Raw genomic sequence first — 25,367 nt, forward strand, 5'->3', positions numbered from 1 at the left:
TCTCCCACCTCAGAGTCTCAGGCCTGACACCAGGCCAGAGCACCAAGGTCCTGTCAGCCACATGGCTCAGAAGAACAAGGAGAAAAAAAGAAAGGAAAAATAAATAAAAATTTAAAAATAATAAATACAAAAAAAAATTTTAATATTAAAATAAAAAAATGAATAATAATAAAAAAAGAAGAGTGCAACCAAACCAATAAACAAATCCACTAATGATAACAAACACTAAACACTAAACTATGATAAACATAAAAATCAGAAACAAATCAGTCGCAAACTGCAAACCCCACATCTAAAGTTGCTCCCAAAGTCCACCACCTCAATTTTGGGTTGATTTGTTGTCTATTCAGGTATTCCACAGATGCAGGGTACATCAAGTTGGTTGTGTGGATTTAATCCTATGCTTCTGAGGCTGCTGGGAGGGATTTCCCTTTCTCTTCTGTGTTCACACAGCTCCTGGGATTCAGCTTTGGTTTTAGCCCCACTTCTGCGTTTAGGTCGCCCCCAGGCATCTGTTCCCTGCCCAGACAGGAGGGGGTTAAAGCAGCGGCTTATTAGGGTGCTCTTGCTCATTTAGGCCAGAGGGAGGGAGGGATACGGTGGTTATAATTGCAACGCGGGGTGAGCCTGCAGCGGCAGAGGCCTGCACAACGTTGCAACAGCTGGGGGCACACCATGTGTTCTCCCAGGGAAGTTGTCCCTGGATCATGGGACCCTGGCAGTGGCAGGCTGCACAGGCTCCTGGGGTGGGAGGGATGAGCTGTGGTTAGTGAGGTCCTAGCTGATAGCCACAGCTTGCACCCGTCTCTGAAGCTCATGTAGGTGGTGCTCTGAATCCCCTCTCCTCGCGCACCCCGAAACAATGGTCTCTTGCCTCTTAGGCAGGTCCAGACCTTTTCTCGGACTCCCTCCTGGCTAGCTGTGCCACACGAGCCCCCTTCAGGCTGTTTTCATGCAGCCAACCCCAGTCCTCTCCCTGGGATCTGACCTCCGAAACCCGAGCCTCAGCTCCCAGCCCCCACCCGCCCTGACAGGTGAGCAGATAAGACTCTCTGTCTGGTAGTGCTGGTTGGCACCGATCCTCTGTGCAGGAATCTCTCCACCTTGCCCTATTGCTGCATTCTCCTCCATGGCTCTGAAGCTTCCCCCCTGCCCACCCCCGGTCTCTGCCAGTGAAGGGGCTTCCTAGTGTGTGCAAAGTTTTCCTCCTTCACAGCTCCCTCCTAGAGGTGCAGGTCCCATCCCTATTCTTTTGTGTCTGTTCTTTTCTTTTTTCTTTTGCCCTACCCAGGTACGTGGGGAGTTTCTTGCCTTTTGGGAAGTCTGAGATCTTCTGCCAGTGTTCAGTAGGTGTTCTGTAGGAGTTGTTCCACATGTAGATGTATTTTTGATGTATTTGAGGGGAGGAAGGTGATCTTCATGCCTTACTCCTCTGCCATGTTGAAGGTCCCCTTCTGGGGTCTTCATTAATATTACCAAGGACCCTCCCCTTGGGATTCATGGCCTTCCTAGCATAAGAGAGATAAGATGGATACAGCCTGGCTAGAGAATCTTAGAGGACTTCATTGAGTCCATAATGGTGGCATTGTTCCATGTGACTTGCAAGTACACGTGATTTATGACTTAGACCATAGAGGCTATGTCATAGTAGACCATGTGACATCACAAACTCAAGTTAAAGGTATAAACTCTTAAAACAGTTTTTACAGGTTAAGCCTCTTTGCCTCACTTAGATGTCTTCTCATACTTGTCTCCTCAACTTGGCCTCCTTATCATCATCTTAATCACTTACACGCCATAGTAAGCGGTGAGGCCATTGTGAGTGGTGATGGTCTCAGCACAGATGAAAACGTGACCTCTGCCCCAATTTGGAGATATCTGTTAATGTTGGGCAGGTCTCACCTGGTGATCTTATTGTCCGAAGGTTTCTCAGCCTCTTGGTACGTACAATATCAGTTTGTAGCTTTGGAAAAACCCCAAATGGATCACGAGGCTCCAGATATCTCACCTGCAAGGACATTATTTAGAACCTCCTGAGTCTTATTCAATATTAAGCCAACTCCAAAGTTTTCATAAACCTAAACATTCTAGCTCTTTCTGTGTAATGATACTATGATCACAATAGGAGACTGACTATACAACATCTTATCTGAAAGGGAATTTGGGTTCTAAACAGTGGTGAAAGCACCCTCCAAGGGAGACAAGGGAAGGCATACCCACGCCAAGTTGCATTTTTTACCTACCTCAGCCCTTTTAGCTCGTTCTATTTCCATTTGAGGAGTTCCACTTGTAAAGTATCCACAGTAGTTACTTTCTTTTGGTCTTTTTTTGTGGATGACATAGTAGATGTTCCCTCTCCCAGGAATTTGAACAGTGGAATTGGGTTATGATTCCCCACCCCCCCACCACCCCCGTTCTTGTCAATGGCCTCTGCTGATGATTGCTAGGCTATTGGCTCAGTTTCTATGGTTTAGTCTTTGGGGTTTTGCTAGAGATATCCTGGCAGTCGGCATCTTCCTATTTTCTGGAGGGAGTTGAGTTTGCTCGCTCTCCCCCCACCCCCAATTTGGGTTGATCTATTCTCAGCTCTGATTGCTGCGTTCATGAAATCTTGCCATGATCATTTCTGTAACCTTTGCAGTATTCAGGGATATTTGACCACAGCAGCCGCCAAGGTTCTGGCTCATGCTTTAGTCATTCCTTGACTGGACCATTCTAAGGCTCCTGGCTGCCCTTCCCATTCATTTGTCAAAATGCTATGGCCTATTTCAGGAATTTTTTTTTTTTTCAGTTTCTCTGTACGTTTCATGTTAACTTGTCATTTGGTCAGTTTCATTGCTTATCTTTATCTGAAGATTATTTTAACTTCCTACTTGTTGGACAATTGCTATCTCAGGACTGTCACATTGATGTAGTAATCAAATTTTGGCTTGGTGTTCTAGTGTATTTCTCATAAATTCTTCTGTTCTATTTCCCCTTCCCTCAGTGACCTTCTCAGCTGATGTCATATTTGGGCCGGTTACCCCAAGAAATGGGAGAAGTTGGATATGATGACACTAAGCAAGCATCCCTAGGCCATGTTGAATTATAGAATGATAGAATCTTAAAGTTGGGAGGGTATCTAAAGTTTGGTTAGTTCAACTTGCCTCCCAAAGGTAAGAATTTATTCTACGGCAGCCATAATCCCCTCTTCTGCTTGAATCCTTTCAAGCAGGGTGAACTCATTAGTTTGCTAAGTAAATTGCTCCCTTATTTCCAGTTAACTGATAACGGGAATTTTTCTTTTTCTTTCATCAAAGAAGGTAAGCATTCCTTGATGTGTGGCCACACCACTCAGCCTCTGCCTCCATGGTCATATTGCCTCCTCCTCTTCTTTCTTCTGTGTCTCTTATAAAGACACATGTCATTGGATAGGTCATAGGGCCCACAGGATAATCCAGGACAATCTCCGCATCCAATATCCTTAAATTAATCATATCTTCAAAATCCTTTTTCCAAATAAGGTCACATCATAGGTTTGGGGAATTAGGACATGGACATACCGTTTTTTTGGAGGGGGACAGTATTCAACCCACTAGAATGGTGAGTAGTCTTGAGCGTTACAAAGTTCACAACTCAGTTGATTTTTATCTTCAGGATGAGCTTGATTTTATGTGTAACCTTTTTCTTTTAGTGATCAAGTGTTTTATATAAACCCAGAACTCAGTGAAGAGATTTCACTTCCACCATAGCACTTTGTGACTTAAGCAAGTGGCCAAATGTAGGTCCACGCTATCATATCAGGAAAGCAAAAGAGTAATTATATTACAAACCAAAAAAAAACCAAGAAAACCCTCTCCTCTTTTTTACTCTTTTTCCCCGTAGGATTTGTGGCTCATCAAGTGTAAATCCTTTTGCTAAGGTTGCTCATTCAGACTATGTTGGTGTTTTTGGAGTTCTCCTTATTAAAAAAGAAGTCAGACTTCCTACTTTATTTAAAATGGAAATTCTCCACCTAACATTGGGTTGACTGAGGTCTTCTGGGAAATTCTCCTGTGCAGCCTCTTTACCTGAAACACAAAGTCTTTATAAAAGATACTCTGTGATTAAAGAAAAATCATCATAATTCCAAAGGACTTGGCCTATAATTAGTTGTATTTTTAAGTGATTTGCTTTACTGTTTTTTGGAAGAATTAAATGTAATTTGTATCTCTGGGGTGAAAAGATCAACTTCTTCATGTATATATTTGTCTTTTGCTAGTGTTTGGTAATCGTTAATGAGGCACATTTTTCTTGTTCACACAAGTCCCTCTTCTTGGTGTGAAAATATACTGACATTTGCTGCCCCTTCTATATCATGCGTAAGTGATGCAGGAAGGGAAAAAGGGAGACTTAGTAATTTGTTGTCATGGAAATGAGTTAGTACAAAGCTGGTGGTTTGAACTATGACTCGAGATGCTTAGGAGGGGGAGGAGAAAGGATGACAACATCTATATCATCATGAAGCCAAAATCCTTAGAGAAATACTGGCAGGTTTTTGTCCCCTCTCTCTGTCTGTTCCCCTCATGTGAATATTCAGCTGTTGAGCCTTCGTTGATCTAACAGAACCAGACAAGGTCCCCAGTGTTCTTAAGCCCTCTGAGCGTGGCACAGCCAAGTGTGGTATTGAGCAGAGACAGCATTCAGTCTGTGTGTTTTTTGGACAAGTGCAACTCCAGTAAAAGACCAAACATGGAGACATTTGTATCAGCTCCCCTTCACTCCCTGCAATTAGATTGAATGCCTGACTTCCAATGATACCCCTTTTTCTAGGAATGACCCTAAATCACAGAGTTGTCCTCTGTGGCCGTGTCTGGATGATTGGCCTTGACTTTTATCATTAGATACCACTGGTACAGGGCTGGCACCCTGAATATGGGCCCAAATTCAAGTTGGCCAGTCGTGATAATTTGTCTTTCTGGTCGTGGTAGTTGGTCTGGGAGTGGCTCTCTAAGCCAAACCAGACCAGCCAAAATTGTTCCCCAGAACTTTTCAAGCTGGAATTAAGACCATTGGCTCTAGTTTGGAAGTAAAGATGTGAGATGTGAGTCCTGGCACCTGAAAGTGGCCATGTTGAACACCTTTTCAAAGGAATCCTTAGGGCTTCCCTGGTGGCACAGTGGTTGAGAGTCCGCCTGCCGATGCAGGGGACACGGGTTCGTGCCCCGGTCCGGGAGGATCCCACATGCCTCGGAGCAGCTGGGCCCGTGAGCCATGGCCACTGAGCCTGCACGTCCGGAGCCTGTGCTCCGCGGCGGGAGAGGCCACAACAGTGAGAGGCCTGCATATTGAAAAAAAAAAAAAGGAATCCTTATAAGAGAATGAAGTGTAGAGTGGCAGATGAGAGCTGGAGACAAAACTCTACCGACAGATTCTAAGTCCCCAATCCAGTTGTCCCCAAGGTCCAGCTGCACTTCTAACCTTGCCTCAGTTATGAGACTGTACCTGTAATAAAGTCCTGTTGCTTGACCAGGTTATTTAGAGATGGAATTCTATCCCTGGAAATCATGAGAGTTTTAACACTTCTCATCTTTTTTGGCTGTGACTGAAAGCAGAGCTCTTTATATTTTTCGTATCTCCTACAGCACTTTCACAGCCATTATCATATTCTACCCCTGAAGAGCTCTTGGAGGTGAGTGAGGCCAAGGGTCACCATTGCCATGTTAAAAGGAGGAGGCAACTGCATTCCAGAAGGATTAAGTGTTTTGTTCAAGGCTGCTGAGTTAGTCCAGGACAAAACCAGCCTAAAATTGGGTTTCCTGACTCTCAGAACTTTATCTTTGCTCTACTCACATTTGACTGAAAACAAATGGGTCTTGTGGCTTTCTCTTCTGGCTCTTAGTCTGAGGAAACAGAGAAATGGACCTGGGAAATGCCCCTCTAGCTGTCATATGTGGACTTGTAACAGCCATACAAAGATCATGATGGGACATAGGGGCAAGGCCCTTTCTTCTGCCTTCTCACCAAGTGGAATGAGAGAATTAGATGCTCAATACTCACATAGTCTGTTGAAGGAGGTCAAGAGTATGACAAGAGCAATGTGGGTTAAGGCTGAGGAGGATAATCTGACCTGAGGGAAAAAAGCAAAAAATGTATGTTTCTACCATCCATATATGCCTCAGGAGAGGTTGCCATCATGGCTGGGGCCATTTTCCAAATGAGGAGAAGGGATGTCTCCTTGCCAGGAGGGCTCGGCAGGCTCCTAGGAGGCAGACATTTGCCTGAAGAATTACTTGGCTGTATTGTTAGATGTGGTCAACTACATTTCCCTTTCAAAAAGGTAAGGAATCAGAAAGGGCTAGGGTTTACAGACAGTTCTTCCCAGCCACACCCCTGGGAAAAGGAGCCACTGAGACTCCATTAGCAGGGGAAAGAAACAGTTGGAGGGTGTCTTCTGCCAGTGATGAAAACCAGGTGGGCCTAGGAATATACTGTGAGGCTCCTCTTTCTAACTCAGGGCCCTGAAAAGAGAAAGAAGCTTTATTGATAGTAGTTGACTTGTTGGTTTTTAAGGGCCCCCAAAATTCGGAAATGAGAGCAATGGGACTGACTTTCTGAGTGCTAAACTTTAATAACAATATTAGATTAGATGGGAAAGGTCAATGAGAAAAGACAGGCTGGCTTCCAAGGCTCTTGATCTGGCTGGGAGACACGGGACTCCTCTGATGCTCTGATGGCCAGTTTTGGCTTGAGAACTCCGTAGCTGCCTAGGCAAACCTTCTTTAGACAGCATGGCAGTTTAGAGTGCTTCCATCCAACCTTCCTTCTCACTCCCCTTCACTCAGAGTCAGATTTTCATCTTATTTCTTACACATACAGTCTTATCTCGGTATCTGCTTCTCAAATGCCCCCAGATTAACAATGAGGCATGTACACGGTCAGGATTCCAGCAGGAAAGAGATGAAGCACTCATATTGGGATCCTTTGAGTAGAATTTGATAAAGAAGCTATTTTCAAAGGTATGGGCAGGGTATAGAGAAACCACAAGGGAGAGTGTAGTTGCTCAGGGCCTTGTAAGGCACTCTTCCCCATCTTAGGCCTGAAGGAGCAAGGAGAGGGAGGGGGCACTTACTGGAATCCAGAGACTGAGAGGCCCGTGGAGAGAGGCTTGCCTTATGGGAGCTGGAAACTGCAAAAGGAGGCAGCCCTCGGCAAGACCCCCAGCTGGAGGAGCTGAAGGAATCAGTACTCTTGCTTCACTGTCTTTCTCCCTCCCATCTCTTGCTGGTGCTCCCATTGGCCCAACCTAACCGGAAACTGCAGGGAAGGTAGGCCTGTTGATGCAGTTCTTAGAGGTCAGCTGTATGCATCCTGCAACAGGGAGGAGAAAGACGGGGAGTGGATCCGGAAGAGCTAGAGGGACATCTCCAGCTAACAGACAATAGCAACCTTTTGTGTGGTGATAGCAAACCTTCCCTCTAGGCTTCCCTGCAGCAGCGGCGGCAAAAGAGAGCTGCAGCTTGGCCAATTAAAGTGCTCTGGCGCTCTTCCCACTGCATCTCTTAGCCTCAAACTCCCCCCTGTGGTAGCTTTATCCTCAGGCTAGTGGGGTTGATAACCGTGGCCATTTCTGGTGTCATATCCAGTCCCTAAAGTGTCCAGAGATAGAAAAGGCCATCTCTTGTGATTCACTTAGGCATGAGAAAACCTTTCTAGAAGACCCCTAAGGGAATCCCCTAGGCACATGGCCACCCAGAGGAGGGAGATTTCTGAACAAGCTTGGGGTTCTGCTAGGAAGGAGGAAGGGGCTGCTACATCCATTTTCTACATAGCAAACAGTGCTCATTCAAATGCACGAATGTGAGCAGATCACTTCCTGCTTAAAATCCTTCACTGGCTCCCACTACTCTCCTGCAAAAACCCCACATTTTTATATGAGCACATGAGGCCCTTCATGCTATGGCGCTAGTCTACCTCCTCAGCCTCCTTGGCCTGTGCTCCATCCTGCAGTCATATCGAACCACTTGCTCACACAAATCAGCTATGCTCGCTCCTCTATCACTTGCTTCTGGGCTTCCGCTGTGTCTTCTGTCTGGAGAACACACTGCTGCTTCTGCTTTTCTCAGCTTATCTTGGGAAACGCCCCACAGCTATCACTTATTCTTGGGAGACTTCCCCGGCCCTGCTGTGTGCTCATGACACACTGTACTTTCCCTTATGGTATCTGTCTGTATTCAGATGAGCAGGAATCTCTCCTTCTGGGATCTATGCTTCAAGAGGGAGAAGTTTGTACCTACTAAGAGGAGCTTCTGATGTCCAGGCTGAGAGCTGAGGTTCTAGCATCAGACAGCCTAGATTTGACTCTTGGCTTCACTACTCATAGCTAGTGACCTTGGGCAAGTTATTTAAACTCTCTGGGCTTCTATTTCCTCATCTGTAAAGAAGGAACCATAATAGTAACTACTTCATAGGATTATTGTGAGGGTCAAATGAGATGATTCGTGTAAAGCACACTGGCTGGTACCAGGTCCGTGCTCCGTAACTATTTGTGTGATGAATGGTCATGTGGTAAATGGAGCTGGGCCTTTCCCACTGTTCTGGGAGTGCTACGGGGTACTCTGATATTCTTGTCCAGACAGGAGACTTCCATGACCAATCTTAAGTATGTGATTGAGGAGAATACAGGAGTATGTTGGCCTCTCAAATAACTCTCTTACTAGTCTGTCAGGTTGCTCAAATTCTGCCATTACAGATTGATTCTTTAAAATTAGCGATCAGTCCATACTAGCTCACTCCCCGCTCCAAAAGACACAGCCTTGTCCAATTGGTCAAGGTATAGGTGCCAAGTGCTACTGGACTTCAAAGGGGAAGAACTCTACATTGAACTGGGAGGACAGGTGGAGAGGGAAGGAGACAGTGACCCAGATAATGAGGAGAAAATCAAGGGCAGGAGAGTTCATGGGTAGCATGTGACCTCTGGGTGACTGGAGGGTCCCATAGGGAAATACTTGGACACAAAGGTACCCCCCTTGAAAAACGTGAATTCACTTAAAGTTGATATCACAGAATTTTAGATCCCGAAAGGAAATTTTTAATCCCCTTATTTGAAGAAACTGGATCTCAGAGACATTAAATATCTTGACCCAAATCACCAAGCTGGCAAGAGAGAAAGACTATAAATCCAGATCCGCTACCAAACCGGCTTTTAATTAGCTTAGTTTCATTTCTTCTTAATAAGCAGCTGAGATAATGGAATGAGAGAAATTGGGGTATCATTGTGGGTGGGGAGAAAAGCGGAATCTTCGAGGAAGTGGAGAGGTAGGGAACGTGAGTCTCTAACGTTAAGCCTCTTTTTCTAATACCCTTGTCTTTCTGAACCGTCTAATCAGTGTATTCCCCACTGAGGCGTAAATGACCCCAAAGCCCAAATCACCGCGCTCCAGGGGTCTGTCGTCAGGAGGAATCTATGTTGCAGGGACCAGCACTGAGGAAGTCTTGAGTTCTAGTCAGTTTGTCCGTGGATCATGCTATAGCCTCGGAAAAAACATTTAGCCAGTGGAACCGCATAAAACATTTTACAGGGATAATTCTTAAGATATTTGGGGACAGTTGCTCTATTACAACCCCCTCCCCGCCCCCAAGCCTTCAGTTCTTCCAGTTGAACCCCTCCCATTCTTTATGGTTTTTAGTTTCCAGTTTAGCCTTGTTGCCCTCCTCTGGTTGGGTTGCAATCTGTCAGGGTCTCTGTTCAAGGCACCATGAATGGCACATAAAAATTGCAGGTGTGCAAAGGATGAGTACAGTCCTCTCTTTGTCATGCACTCTGTACTTCCATTAATGGTGGGTAAGTACTGGGCCTGTTGGACAATTTTGCCTTATCAGTACTTTCTTGCCATGTGCTGATCCACTTGGCTACATATGTATCCCTCCAGCTGGGCTGTCATGGACTACAGATCCCTCCAATCTCTCCAAAAACAAATTCAGAAGAACTTTGTTAAATGCCTTGCAGACGTTCAGATCTGTTATGTGAACAAAAGTACCTCGGTTTACCTGTCTACAGTCACAATCAAAATAGGAATTGCTATCTATCTATCTATTTATTGCTATTTATTTATTTATTTAGGCCGTGTTGGGTCTTCGTTGCTGCGAGCGTACTTTCTCTAGTTGCGGCGAGCGGGCTTCTCATTGCGGTGGCTTCTCTTGTTGCAGAGCATGGGCTCTAGGCCAGCGGGCTTCATACTTGTGGCTCGCAGGCTCTAGAGCGCAGGCTCAGTAGCTGTGGCACACGGGCTTAGTTGCTCCGCGGCATGTGGGATCTTCCCGGACTAGGGCTCAAACCCGTGTCCCCTGCATTGGCAGGCGGATTCTTAACCACTGAACCACCAGGGAAGCCCAGGAATTGCTGTTTGTTCTTTGTGAGCTTACCTTGGTTCCCGCTGGTCTTCTTCCCCTTTTCTAATACTCAAGGATCTTCCTGTATAAAACGGGAAGGTGCTGGATCACCTCCAGGCTCACCAGGCTCTCATTGTCAAGACCCACCTGCTTCTCCTCTTTTAATAAATTGTTTCCTGCCTTTGGTTGTCTCTAGTTTTCTGACATCACCTCTATTTTTCTGATCATCAGGAGGATTACCCAAAGCAGTTCAATCATCTCACTGCAAAATGCCTGATTATGTGACATGCAATTTTTAATACATTCCTTGTAGAAGTTAGTATATAATAGGGGCAGGTGTTGTAACAAAGACCCCAAATAACAGTGAATTAGAAAAGATAGACACTCTCCTCCACCCCCAGTAATGGCCCAGGTGTAAGCAGTCCTATCCTTATGACAGTGCCAAGGATCAGAACCCTTCAATCTTGCTATCGAGTTGCATCTCTATAGAGTGGCCCTTGCCCACATGGTTCAAAATGGCTCATCACATCACCTCAGATGCCATCTATGTAGCAGAAGGAGAAAAAAGGGAAGAGGAAGGTACATACCTTCTCTCTGAGTACAAACCTGAACTTGCACATGTCGTTTCCACTTAACAGCCCATTGGCAAGAATTTACAGACCTGGGCATCCAGCTGCAGAGGAAACTTGAAAACATTGTTTTTACATCAGCTGTAATGCACCCATCTAAAAATGTGCGGCTCTGGTTTTATAGCAGAAGACGGATATTGAGCAGAAACTGCCGTACTCCAATCCTGCTTCCTTTCTGTATCTCTTAAAGCTTCCTCCATTCTCTCAGATCTGAAACTAAAGCATTAATTCTACTTTTTCTATGTCTTTTCTGGTCACTCACAAAATCCTGTTCATTTTATTATATTTTAATCAATTCTTAAAATATTTTTTAGCCATGCCTTTTTTCTATTTCACACTTATCGCCATCTGAATACAGATTCTCATCCTTCTTTGGCTTTGTCATCCCCATCCAGAGGTCCAGACTGATCACCTTCCATCTGCTGACTGCTTGGTAGGAAGGGATACAGGCACAGTCTCTCCATTGGCAAATGGTATTGGGCATAGTTTTCTGCCGCCTTTAATGTGGATGCCTCCTTGAGTTTGGAAGTGGGGGCAGTGGATGTTCTGACTTGGTCCCTCCTCAGGAGGGATAAGGAATCACTGCTTCTACCACTATGACCTTCTGCCCACATTCAGCTAATTCCCAATGACCCTGGCTCCACCCCGAGTTCCTCCCAGAGAACGGTGCCCCAACAGTTTGTCATTCTTTTGCCCCCTTTGGGAAATTGTGTTTTCCCGTTTTGTCATTTCTTGTCCAGACTACAAGAGCCTATTAACTCATGTCTCTGAAGACATACTGTCTTCTAATCCACTCTGTTCTGAGCCAAATTAATCGCCTTAAAATACTGATTACATTTTTTAAAACTCTTCCACTTAAACATTTCTAAATGGTGGATCATTTATCACAGCATGCATGGCAAATGCATGTTGCCTCGTTCAAGGCCAACCTCACTAATCAAGATACTCTTTCCTGCTTGACCTAGATGAAGCTTTAGAATCCTTTTTCCACAGTTGGTACTACCAACTAATTGGAATTGGCGTGGGAGATAAATCTGATTTATCACCTCTAGCCTACAAAATTATTTCCAAAAGTTGGGTTTTAACAGTCTTCCATCTCTGAACATGAATTATATGCTGTTCAACAAAATCTTGCCGTTCAACATATGCGGATCCTGTTTCCTCCAATTGACTATACGTTCCTCATTCTGTTTTTGTTTTTTTCATTACATGTCTGGGTCCTGCTCACAGAGTTGAGGCAGGTGCCGTTTGCAGGCATCCTCAGGTCAAAGAGGAGATGCTGAAGGTGCTGAAACCTGAGCTGATGGATGAAGGAAACAAGACCATAAGGAAAAATCTAAATTCTCTCAAGAAAGGCAGTGCCAGGCTGTAATTAGAAAACTGGTGCCAGGTGTGGAGTCCGAGGACCGAGGCAAGGTCACATGTGGAGAAGGCAGAGCCCAGGGGTCAGAAGGGAAGCGAGCTGGATTGCAGAGTTCAAGTAGGGACAAGGCAAATGATTCAGAACTAAGCTTGTGGGAATACTTCTTGGAACTGTCAGAACTGCCGCTGTGCAGGATCAGCTGATAACACAGAATCATGCATGTAACATGCATTAATGCAGAGATAAATAAAGATAATCATAAAGTAATCCCTTCCAATCCTATGTGGAAACACCATGTTGAACAATAAATTTCTGTCGTTTCAGTCTCTTATATCCAGTTTTACACAAAAATATTGACTGGGCAACTTTCCTTTAAATTCTCATCTCTCTCGATTCTTAAAGACTGTATTTAAAGCCAGAGTGGAAAAGGTAGCTCTCAACATATGCGCTAATAATAAAGCAGACCCTAAGTGGCAGATGGAAACAGGACCGGCTCTACCCAGGGACTTTTGCAGATTAGACCCCCATGAAGCCTTTGTTGCCCCTCTGCTCCTGCCAAGCCTGAGGGACAGGCTTCTTGCTGCAGCCGCCTTTGCAAAAATTAACATCTTGCTCCTGCCAAGAAAGCAGGTGACGCACTCAGCAGCTCTTCTTGGGTTTGCTTTGTTCCATGGCAGGAACATGTGCCCCGCTGAGTGGGCATTTGTTTGTATAATCAGTAGGACGGCAAAAGCAAAGGTAAGGAGACGAAGGTGAGTCAGGAAGGAGACAGCAGCACCAGGGAGCCAAATAAAACACCTAACAGCCAGGTGATGGAAACAGAGCCAGCCAGCATTCCCTCAAGTGAATGGAAGCAAGTTGACTCATGCAACCCTGGGAACAGCTAAGAGTGTTTGTATGCACACAATGAATCCTCTAACGTGTAAGTCAAGCCACCAGCTATAAGTAATCTTGTGCATTAAAGCAAATTTGAGTATTTTTTTAACATCTTTATTGGGGTATAATTGCTTTACAATGGTGTGTTAGTTTCTGCTTTATAACAAAGTGAATCAGTTATACATATACATATGTTCCCATATCTCTTCCCTTTTGCGTCTCCCTCCCTCCCACCCTCCCTATCCCACCCCTCCAGGCGGTCACAAAGCACCGAGCTGATCTCCCTGTGCTATGCGGCTGCTTCCCACTAGCTGTCTACCTTACGTTTGGTAGTGTATATATGTCCATGCCTCTCTCTCGCTTTGTCACAGCTCACCCTTCCCCCTCCCCATATCCTCAAGTCCGTTCTCCAGTAGGTCTGTGTCTTTATTCCTGTCTTACCCCTAGGTTCTTCATGACATTTTTTTTCCTTAAATTCCATATATATGTGTTAGCATACAGTATTTGTCTTTCCCTTTCTGACTTACTTCATTCTGTATGACAGACTCTAGGTCTATCCACCTCATTACAAATAGCTCAATTTCGTTTCTTTTTATGGCTGAGTAATATTCCATTGTATATACGTGCCACATCTTCTTTATCCGTTCATCCGATGAAAATTTGAGTATTTTGAACGTGAGCTAATGAGATTCACCTGTATGGTCATGTAGCGCTCAGAGCTGGGTAAGCGCGGCAAGGTTAAAGGAGGAATCTGGGGATGTCCTCAGGAAGTGCCTTTCTTCATGGCCTGCAGTTTCAGCCACGTGCTGCTCCATGTGGTGTGTGAACATTGGCAGTAGGTTGGGCTGGATGGTGTTTGCCCCACCCTACGCTGCCCTCAAGTCCTCCTTTATTTACAGTGCTGTGACCGGGACAATGCCTTCTGGATACAAGGACTAGAAGGGGTGCTTATGGTTCTTTCCACTTTGCAATGGACTTTCATACTGATTGTGGAATGTAATGTGCTAGGATGACCTGCTGCTGGTTGTTATTGGTCAAACTGGTAGTGGACGTTTGTTGGCTTTTGGCAGGCTAACATCTATTCCATATTCCCTTACTAGTAACACCTGGCTCCTTTTGAAGATTTATTTCTCTGCCGTGGGTACAGCTTGATAAGACTGTAATCAAGGTGCCCTGCTCTGCCTCAGCTGCGGAGCAGGCACATGACCCATGCCACTCATTCCATACAGCAGTGGCTCCCAGGAAAGAAAGCCAGGTGTTCTTGACACCGTAAAGGTCTATAAGGTTTCTCCGGTGGCAGGATTGGTTCTCCAGCCATTTCTGAATTTGGTTCTGAGCATCTATTCTTTTTTGCTGTTTCATATCCTTCCAAAAATCTCCCTTTTTGCTTAAGTTGCCAAGAGTTGGTTTCTGCTGCTTGTAACTGGAGACTCCTAATTGATATAGATTCGTGCACCCAAAGTTTCCACTACAACAAAGATGCTCACCGGAAGGGAGATTATTAGTAAACCCAGCAAGCTGATTACATCTACGTGTTCTACAAGGCTCATTACACCAAGTCTTCTCTTCCTTACCATTCCTGCCTTGAAGTTTCTTTTCTGATTAATTTGTTGTTTATTTCAAATCTTTTATCAAATATTACCCAAGCTATAATAAATGGGCAGTATGTCATCTGAAACCTTGCTTATCCACAAATATCTTTCACCCTGATGGGTCTTGCAGGGGTAGGGGTGGGGGGTATTTTGTTTCTTATAATACATGAGGTACGTATTTGACTATCAGTGTGTAAAAAGAAAGGTAATCACTTGTGGAATAGAAAAATACAGCAAAACATCCAAAAATAATGAAGAAAAGGAAACAAGAAATAATAATAACACATTTGATTGAATTAAAGGCATCATCAGTTGTCAGAAACTCTATGTACTACTAAGAAAGAAAAAAAGTGTTACCAATCAGTTTAAGGGACGCTATCCCAACTTCAGAGGTGTTGCAACAAATGCAAAAAGAGTATGTTTTAAAGGGGTGAAGTTTGGTAATAAAAATGATAACTAAATGTGTGGAGCCCTAACTATATAATATATCCTGTTCTAAATGTTTCACATGTATAAATTCATTTAATCCTAACAATCTGATGAGGTATTATGATGTGGTAACACCACTAACATCCATAGGTAGCCAAACAGACAGCTTAGGCTTAATGAAAATTCAAATTAAAGATTTTATCTGAACTGACAATTTTATGTTTTAATGAAAGCAACAATTAAAATTGTGTGAGAAAGTATTGCTCTGACATTTTCTTTCAGGAGATCAATTTCTAAAATGTAACCTTATTTCATGCTCAAAAGTTCATTCTTAGTTTTGTTTCAGTCCTTACCATTTAAAAAATATATATGCCATTGTTTCTAATCTCCATTCTATAAACCTTAAAAGCCCTTGGGCCAAAAGCAATAAATATTTTAATTCCCTACCTCCATTCCTGGTTGTGTGCATTGAAAAGCAGTGTTACTCAGCCGTTCTCTAAAGATACCACTGGTGTGAAGGGGTTCTGCTGTAACCTGAATAAATCCCAGGGCTCCAGTGGCCAGTCTCAACACAGTGAACATTCAGAGAAACACAGTCCAGTAATGAGGTGTGATTGCTATCTTTCCCTTTCTTGCATATCTCAAAAGACATTGAGAGATCTAATTCATAGTTCACAACATCATTTCTTAAATTTTTCTTTTCCTCATTCTTCTCCTTCTAAAATTGTCTCACATCTCAAAGCTTCCCCAAGACCTCTCCCATTCTTTATATTCGGCTCCTCCCAAACCATCTGGATTCCCCTACACTTGTAGGATCTTCACTTTTCCTCCTCTCCTCCTTCCTTTCCATTATTTTAAATTTCTTTCAAGAAAGCTGCAGCCCTGCCTGATGGCAATTACCTGTTCCAGTTACTGAGTCTTCCACCCTTATGGGTAGTTTGGTTTGTGTAGGAAGAACCATGAGGTGAATATCAAATTCAGGGAGAGATGCTGAATAAACTTAGTGAGAAGTTTTCATAGAGGGTACAGGTCAGGAAAGAGGCAGGACATTTCCTTCTACCTTAATGATATTTTGTTTCTTCCTTAAAAAAATGTATCGTCACTTATATTGATAAACACTAGGTACCTCTTCAAGATTACATTAGCATATTAAAAGCACTGAGAAGTCTTGCAATAAAGAGTTCTATTTATCTTTGTTTTATCCAGTATTTCTCAAATGTGTTTAAAAATGAATCTGTTTTAAGATTGACCCCACCCCCTCCCACATACACACATAAGTACCCATGCAATGCCATTTGGATAAAGTGGCCTTAAATTACAAAAGATATAACAGAAGTAATTGAAGGCACACTTGGAACATACACATAGAATGGTAGGATGGATGTTTCAATGAGGATAGCCATAGTTTGAATGTGACCTGCCCTTTTCACACAACATGGAAAGCAGTGCCACGTTGCCTCTCATCTTGCAGTTGTGACAAGATAACTTTGCTAGAATAACCACTGACTGAGTTTGTCTGGCCAATATTTACACAGATCCCAACTGGTTCTGGAGAGCAGTTGTCCGTGAATTTGATTTTGCCAAGATGTTTTGTGTTATTACCTTCCTGGGTATCTTGATTTACCTTGGACACTAGCCAGACCCTAGAGCTAATGTTGGATATTAGCCCATTAGCTCATTAGCTGTTAAATAAATGTAATGTCCTTGGGTGTGGAGGGTATGATTAGACTGTAGATGGGCTTGTCCATAGCTAGAGGTAATAGGTACCTCGGTGTCTGAGCAGGTCTCCATGTGGGATCATCTGGAATAGATTGGGAAATAGCACCTGAAGCCACATGTGCTCACTTAGGCATCCAAAGAATTGCGTAGATTCAGAAGGAGGGGCAACAGCTGATGAATAATTTTCAAACTGGTGAAGTTTTTGCTGGATCTAATCACACTGGAAATCTTCCTGTACAAAGGTGTAGCCGATTCGTTGTTAAGTTTAAAAAAAAAAAAACAGACAATAGATAAACAAGTTTTAGACAATCTAAGAAGCAGATTTGAATAATAAGACTCTTTTATTGCCTACTTTACTTTGAGCTATTGTTATTTGGAGCAATGCTGGAGGCCAAGATGCATTCCCATATCACTGCTTGAGCTCGTAATTTGTTTAAGTTTTGTGCCAAGTCAGTATAAATGACTGTATTCACTAACATTTTCATCTGAAATTCTTTGGAAGTTATTGGATATCTTAAAGAAATACACAACCAAAAAGTTATTCAACTTAATGCAAAATTTGGAAAAAATGTCCAAAAATAGTGTTTACTATGTTATTTGTTTACTATGTTATATCCATATATGGTAATCATAGTGCTATCCACAAAACGTTTCTGGTTTTTCTTCGGTACACATGGCAGGATTACATTTCTTTGCCCACTTTATGTTAAGTGAGGCCACAAAACTAGCTTTAGCCAAAGAAATGTAAACAGCAGAAAAACAAATAACATGATGCTTCTAGGCGGAAATTTTAAAGACCATTGTGTAATTTTCCATGGTCACTTTTCCTTCTGCCTGGTCCTAGAGTGAGAACACTATGTAATACAGCCCCTAGCTGACCCACAGTAGACAAAATAGAGTGAGCAAGAAATTAAGTTGTTTTAAGTCACTGAGATTTGGGGGGTGTTTGTTACTGCAGCTTAACCCAGCCTGTTCTGGCTGATATACTGTGCAATGGAACACTGAACAGTCCATGAAAATCACAGAGTAGAAAAATACTAGATAATGAGAAAATGTACAGTACTATATTAAGTAGAAATATTAATTTTAACAAACTTTTATTCAGTCATTGCAAAACATACATGAAATAGGGGTTCCTGGGGTAGATGGGATCTTCAGAATTTTAAAGTTGGAAAATATTCCATTAAAATGGTGCCTCTGTGGTGAAGACTAAAGGTTGATCTTTGGGTTTAACTGCCTCTTTGGGGACACTTTTAGATTTGGATCTGAAAGGCAACTGTATATTCTTTTTCCTTGGAAAAAAATCATGGTCTCTTTCTGGGATCAGGAGAGGGCACTGGACCTCTCCTCCAAGGGGTGGTGAAGCTGATGATTCCTGGTGTCGGGGAGTGAGCCCACCCTGGCCACAGAGGAGTCAGTTGGTGGCCAGGCAGGAACCATCCTGGCCATGGACTCTGAACCCAGACCTCAAGCTGAGACTCTAACAAGAGCCAGCTGACCTAGGAATTGGAGGGCCTGTCTTGCAGTTTGAAGGAAATAGCCAAGGAATGAGTGTTTCCCTTCCTTAGGCTCCCTGTGGACATGTAAAATCAGTCAACCACAAAGGATATCTGGTTGCAGCAGGGCCAGCAGGGAGGGTTCAGCCTGAGAGAAAAAGAATGGAGGACCCTCAGCAAGGGTGATGTTCGAAGTATTAAAATTCAGAAGTCCCAGGGAGATACAGGCAGTACTCAACATCCAGTGGGTGTGCACTCATCCCTTTCTCTAGGGGACAATTCTCAGCTCTCAAAGTGCCCTGAGACATGTTGTCACAATGACAAGGCAGGAGAAAGGAGGTATATGACTGGGCTGCACCCTGTCTCACTTCTGTGCTCTCCCTGGAGGCAAAAGAGGATGACAAGTAAGAAAAGCTCACCATGGGATGCTCTTCTCTGAGAACACAGGCAGTCCCAACAACATAAGGAGAAAATAATTATCTGGAAAGGCTTCAGTTAATAGTGTCAGATGTAACCTTTGTTCCAATATGAAATGTCTGCACTAAGACATCACCCAAGACCTAGTGCTGTCTCTACAGGAAAGCTTTTGAACTTAGAGGCGGAAGTCAGTGCTCACCCCATCTTCTCAGAGGACAGTGTTCTTTCTAAGGCAGCCTGCCAAGGACCCCCAAATTAAGCAGGGGTCTTGAGGCTCTGTCTCCTGTTAGCAAATTAGCCCTTTCTGTATTGCTCTCAAAAATCCTACTGCTAAACTCGTGCAATTGCCACTTCTGATGTACATTAAAAATGTGAAATAATTACCTCAAAGCCATGGCCATGAAGCAAAAATAATCAAAATACAAGTTGGAGAATTGGTGTGAATAAAATGTCACGTGAACGGCAAAGGTGGAGAGTACGTATGCATGTGCATGTGTGTGCGTGTGTGTGTGTATTTAATAGAGAAATATCCATTCAAGAGAGCATTAACAGTAGCTCCAAGAGCTTATATTTGGGAGTGAGAGTGGAAATCCACATTTTAGTGATTTTCTTTTCCTTCTTCACAGACAAATGACATTTTTTCAAACATCTATTCTGCAAGCAAAAAGGAGAGGGACGTACATCAGTGTTAAGTGCTTAGAAGTGGAATCATGGAGAAAGGCTACCCACTTAACTGATCTCAGCTCTATGAAAGATTGTAGGGTTTGAACTATTTCTGGCCACATCGAGCATCTGTGATAAGTGGGAGCGAAGTCCTTAAGTGGACTGGGCATTTATGTATTTGGTAATTTGCCTTGAGTCAGAAAGTCTAGATACCCGCTTCCCCCTGGAAATGTCAAAAATGTGGTTCATTACTATGACCTTCAGGACACTTTTGAAACAGGAGAGGCAAAGACCATCTGGAAGACCCCTGAAGTGAATAGGCCCAGTAGATCTCGATTCAGGCACCTAAAGCAAAGTGAAGGTGCAGTGATCTGGCATCTGGTTCCCACAGGGGCCGGGCCTCACCCGACTGGGGGAGAGGCAGCCTGAGGGTCCAAGACTTCAGCTAGATCTGGGCACCACCAACTTCCTACCTGGGCAACGTGGGAACAGTAATTTAGTCTCTCTGTGCCTCAGTTCGTTCATCTAGCAAGCAGGCACAATCATTTTAACAGCTGGAACAGCTAACATTTTTGAAGAACAGCCTATGTGCCAGGCACCAGAATAAATGGTTGATTCATTTACTCTTCTTGGCAACCCTGTGAGGTAGGAAATATTAGTATATTTTACCGATTCTAAGATGTTCATTTTCTTCTTTCATATTTTAACATTGCCTGTTATCGGGATGCATCACAGAATTGATAAGAAAACATATATTTCATGGCTTAATTTATATTTTAAGTTTTTTCTTAGTTGCATGTACGCTGGTGGTGTGTTGGTTTCTATGAGGAAACCGAGGCCCAGATAAGTTAAATAACTCTGGAGAGTTAGGACTTGAATCCAGGCTGTTCTAGAGTTGACTTTCTTGTAAGGAGCTAAAGCTCCTGGTTCCTCCACTTACTAGCTGTGTGATCTTGGGCAAGTTCTTAACTTCTCTGTGCCTCAATTTTTTCATCTGTAAAATGGTGATAATAATAATAGTAATGCTGCGTAGGATTGTTATGGAGATTAAGCAAGTCCATACACATAAAGCTCAAAATAGTGCCTGATGTGGTAAGTGTTCAATAACATTTAGCTATTATTAGCTTTAATTAAAGTGAAAACCAGCATCACTTGTGAATAGAAGGCAATAGGAAAAAAAGGGTGTAATTAGTAAAAGAAGAATATGTTTATCGGTGTGTCCCTAAAATCCTCTGGGATAGAGGTGTTTACCATAGTTCGGGAAATGGTTTTTTGTTCTGTCTCTCTAAAACTGAGAGAGCAGGTAACAGTGAAATGGGAGAATGGGTTGAGGGGGATGGTTCTTAGAGGTGAGGGAGAAGGGGGAGGTGAGACACAGGATTTGCCTGAGGAGTGGGAATAGCATCGGTGCTCATGCTGGACATGGGCACAGCTGTTTGGGAGGAGATGTGCCGCAAAAAACGGTGGCTGGACCCCGACCAGAACGAAAAAGTGTTTTCAATCTGCAGATTAATATTCATTAGTAAGTCAAGGAATCCATGTGGTGGATCATAACCAGCATGTTTAGAAATACAGGAAACAGGAAAGGAAGTGAACACAAGGGAAGGCAAGTATCAGAGGGTATCATGTATCATCACAATAAACATTGGTTTTGGGAACTTGGATTTCACTTAAGAATAAATAGGTGTTTGCAGTGGGTTCTGATGTAAAATGTATTTCTCTTGTGGGTCTCAGTTCAGAAGTTTGAAAGCTAGCGGATTAAAGGATACAAGAGTAGGTGTTGGCTGAAAAATAAATACACGGTTTATGTTTAGTGTGTTTTCTATTAAGAACCCCTGCTTCTGCAAGAGTGTAGCCTTCTGAAAGCAATCAGGGACTCAGACACACCTTAAGGCCCCTATAAAAGAGTACCCCAGGGGCTTCCCTGGGGCTTCCCTGGTGGTGCAGTGGTTGAGAGTCCGCCTGCCGATGCAGGGGACACGGGTTCGTGCCCGGGTCTGGGAAGATCCCACGTGCCGCGGAGCGGCTGGGCCCGTGAGCCATGGCGGCTGGGCCCGTGAGCCATGAACGCTGAGCCCGCGCATCCGGAACCTGTGCTCCGCAACGGGAGAGGCCACAACAGTGAGAGACCACAACAGTGAGAGGCCCGCATACCGCAAAAAAAAAAAAAGAGTCTCCCATTTTGCATCTCTGCCTTGAGGAAACTCACCATCCCTCCCCCATCCTGCGGCTGACTTTGCCTCTCCTCGGCTCAGCCTTTTTGCTTTAGACCCAGTTCCTGCCCATGCTTCCCACATCCCTTCCGATGTCATACTCCAAGCCTAACCTGCCCTAGGACGAGGCCAGCTCTTGTTGATCCACAGAGCCTGGAACCTCCACACAGGATGCTTGGTTACCTTGGGAGGCTGAGCTGTTTGCCCTCTTTTAAGATTTTGTCAATGTCATTGAAGTATAAATGGAAAAGAGATGGAGAAGTCACACTCCCCAGGAGTGATACCAACTCAGGGGGCCCGAGTCTGAACAGCTTGATTAGCTGTCATATCAAGGGGTAGATGGGAGTGGATCCTAAACCAAGAACCGCCTCTCAGATTAGAAACAGGTAAAGCAGCTGTGGCAGCACAGGTCTAACCTTATGTATACTAAACAGTGACTAACCGCAAGTATTAAGTCTTCATCTGCCACTGAAATTACCATCGTTTTAAATGTGCACAAGCAAATTTCAGAATAACATGGGGTGAAAATGCCTGTTAAAATTTTGGGAGGCTCCTTTACTGGAACATAGCACAAGGCCAAGTGCAAATGGTATGAAGCTACTCTCAGCAAGATACAGGGCATGGAATCAGCCATTCCCTCCTTCGCTCCTAAGGCCATGTGATGCTGCACTATTCAAGCTACAAGAACTTGTGTGTTTTCTGAATTATTTTTATCTTCCAGGTAAAACAATTACTGGAAATTATCAGTCAACCTCATGGGGGGGTCCCATAAGAAGAAGCAGTGAAAACTTGTCAATATGTAAAATTGGAGGTTGTCAGACTATCTTGCAGAAGGTGAATGAAACACAGACATTGGCAGATTCAGATTAGTTCATTAAAATCCCCCCAAGATTAAAGAAAATGCAAAACCTGTACATCACTGAGTATAACAAAGACTTCACATGCAAGAATTCCATAATGGAGGCATTTAAAACTCAGCCACTGCAAGTTCATGTTGTCTGTAATTCAATTAGACATTATTATCAGGTGACTTCTTTTTGGTTACTATTACACCATTAACCTTTTTCCATTAACTATTTATTCTTCCTATTAATATGAAACAAGAATAAAATTAACTTCTAGAACATATCCCTTTTTGTTTAAGAGAAAATTGTTTCTTAGATAAGCATTTAAAAGTTTGCACATATAGGAACCTAATTATTGAGTAATTTGAGAAATGACTGTATTACTTCTTAAGTCTTGTGAGAAATCCAGGTAGAAGTTGGCAGCAGGCAGGAGAAAACTTTGGCTAAATCTCTGGGCTCTTAAGGGATAAAGGGCAAGCTATTCCAACCTGAGGAGCTGAGCTCGGAGGAGACCCATGTTCCTTTATGGACATTTCTCAAAAGCATTTCTGGAACTCCTCATTTGTAAGCTCCTTTAGAGCCTGCAGCACATTCTGAGGGATTTCTTTGGAGGTGACCAAACTTCATCCTTTGAGAATGGGTTTCAATTTTTTGAAATGGCCAGAAGTTAAGTTAGAGTCAGATCAGGTGAAACCTGGTCAGGTGGGTTAAAACAAGCTACAACTTCGAAGTGACAAAGACTGTCCTCATCTAGTTCATAAACAGACCCTGTAGGAAGGAATACACCAGTTCATTAAGGTACATGGAAAATGGCCTGAGGGTAGGAGGAGGGAATAACCAAGGAAAATATTAATCTCAGTGGCGTGCAGCCATGATGAAAGTGAATAAAATTGACATCACGTTTTCCTGTGTGCCTTTAAAGTTTAACAACAAGGGGGAAAATGAAAATAAGGAATACATTCCATCTCTCTAATGAGATCTGAGTTCCAGGACAACCAAAAATTCTAGAACTGAGAGTCAGGAAGCTCTCCCAACAATGTTCCATTCTGTGGGTAACTCTTCCTCTTCAGGACTGAGGAATGACCAACTCAAATTAGGGAAGGACAATGGGAAGAGAAAAGCAAAGTTCAGCACTTTCTTGGTTGACATAAGCACACATGATATAATAGGGAAAATTGGAAAATAGAGATAAGAAAATAAAAGCCTGGCACCAAAGGATAAACCCTGTTAATATGTTTTGGTATACTTCCTTCAAAATGTTTATATATAATTTGTAAGTGTAAATATATATATATGTACATATAAGTAGACATATACACATAAAATGTATTTTCCTCCCAAATGGTACACTATAGGTGCTTTTTAATAGTTTTGCTTTTCCATTAACAATAAAATGTGAATATTTTACATGTCATTATAATTTTAGATGGCTACTTTGCAGTATATTCATTGATGGATCATAATTTATTTAACCAAATCCTAATTTAAGACATATTTTTTACAGGTTTTTACTGTTTATAAATAATAAATGAGGTTTCCCTATTTGGGCATAGAGCTTTAAGCATTTTTCCAATTTCTTCCTCCCCACAATGAAGAAAAGTCTATTGTGTTTTCCTTCCCATATAAATTGAACATATTCATTGCCAAAAACAACAATAAAAAAAATCAAACAGTACCTTGAGAAAAAACTAAAAGTCACCTGAAATCCACCTTTCTGAGAGAAAAACTATTAACATCTCAGTTACCATCCTTTCCCATAATTCTTTATGTATTATGTACATGTAGATATATTTTTACAAATGCACACATGCATATACTATTCACATAAGGTTTTAGAGGGCATTTTGAAAGGGATTTGTGGTATATAATTCTCTGTATCTTAACAGCATATAATGGAAATTTCCCCTGGTTAAGTAGTATCTAGATCATTAATTTTTAATTCTTGCATAATAATCTACTGTAAGTATTACTACAATTCATTCAGCAATTTTTTTATTAATGGACTTTTGATTTGCTGCCAGCTTTTTATTATTAAAAATAATTCTGCAATAATCATCCTCGAATATGTGTACTTAAATACTAGAGCATTTATTTCTATTCTATAGAATCCCAGGAGTGGGATTGCTGGGTTGAATTGTATATGCATTTAAATTTTTAACAGACATCATGAATTGCCTTTTCTCATTTCCACCAGTGATGTGCGAGAGTGCCCTGTCTTGCCTCCCATCTCTGCTAATAATAGGTGCTATTACACTTTTATGTTTGCCACTCTGATGGGTAGCCTCATGGTAATTTAAATTTTCATTTCTCTGTCTATTGTGAGAAGGTTGAACATTTTAGTATACTTGCTTTTCTGTCAATTGCCTCTTCATATCCCCAACCCCAGTTTTGCTACTGGTTGATGGTCTTTATCTTATTAAATTATGAGCTTTCTGTATAGCATAGGTAGTAATTTTTTATCTGGCATTTGAATTTAAACTATTTCCCCTAAATTGTTTGCCTAGTGACTTTGATTTTATATCTCTTGCACTACAAATACCCCAAATTTGATGTGTGTGTGTGTGAGCAATATTTATGTGTGTATATGTACTTCACATATTCTTGTCTTAGAAAGATTTCTCCAGTGCCTAGGAGTACTGAAGGTACTCATTTTTTTCCCTAAAATTGTTATCATTTATTTTTACTTTCTATAATACATCAGGAATTTATTTTTGGAATTAATGTAAGCCAGGGGTCTCAAATTAATTTTCTTGTAAGAGTATAACCAATTGTGAT

Source organism: Aethalodelphis obliquidens, unplaced genomic scaffold (genome assembly GCF_003676395.1).
Source record: "Aethalodelphis obliquidens isolate GAN/ISIS:26980383/991018 unplaced genomic scaffold, ASM367639v1 scaffold8, whole genome shotgun sequence".
NCBI lineage: Eukaryota > Metazoa > Chordata > Mammalia > Artiodactyla > Delphinidae > Aethalodelphis > Aethalodelphis obliquidens.